Source organism: Macrobrachium rosenbergii, chromosome 56, assembly GCF_040412425.1.
Source record: "Macrobrachium rosenbergii isolate ZJJX-2024 chromosome 56, ASM4041242v1, whole genome shotgun sequence".
In the NCBI taxonomy this organism is placed as follows: domain Eukaryota; kingdom Metazoa; phylum Arthropoda; class Malacostraca; order Decapoda; family Palaemonidae; genus Macrobrachium; species Macrobrachium rosenbergii.
Genome location: NC_089796.1, coordinates 63548863 through 63549238, shown reverse-complemented (window position 1 = coordinate 63549238; position 376 = coordinate 63548863).

The following is a 376-nucleotide window of genomic DNA, read 5'->3' as shown; positions in this document are numbered from 1 at the left end:
ATTATTTCCATTGTACACTTTATTTTATCTTTATGTAGTTTTATGCACAAGCTGAAGGGAATGTGCTATACAGTGACCTTCTCTATTCCTGGCTCGACGAAAACAAGGCAGATGATATTCATTGCAGAATATTTTTTTTTTTTAGAATTAAGTAAATAGTTGATGGCTTCAATTATGTTTTATGCAGAACTACAAGTTATTAATGTGTTGCTATTTTTTGATGTTCTAGTTCATCATGACCAAATAAATAAAAAATTTTCTTTTGGCGCCTGCCAAAAAAAAAAAAACACTAACTGCAAATTGAATGCTCATTATTTTTGTTATCCCAATCGGCAAAGCAAATTTACTGAAATCATTACAACATATACGAGGGTTC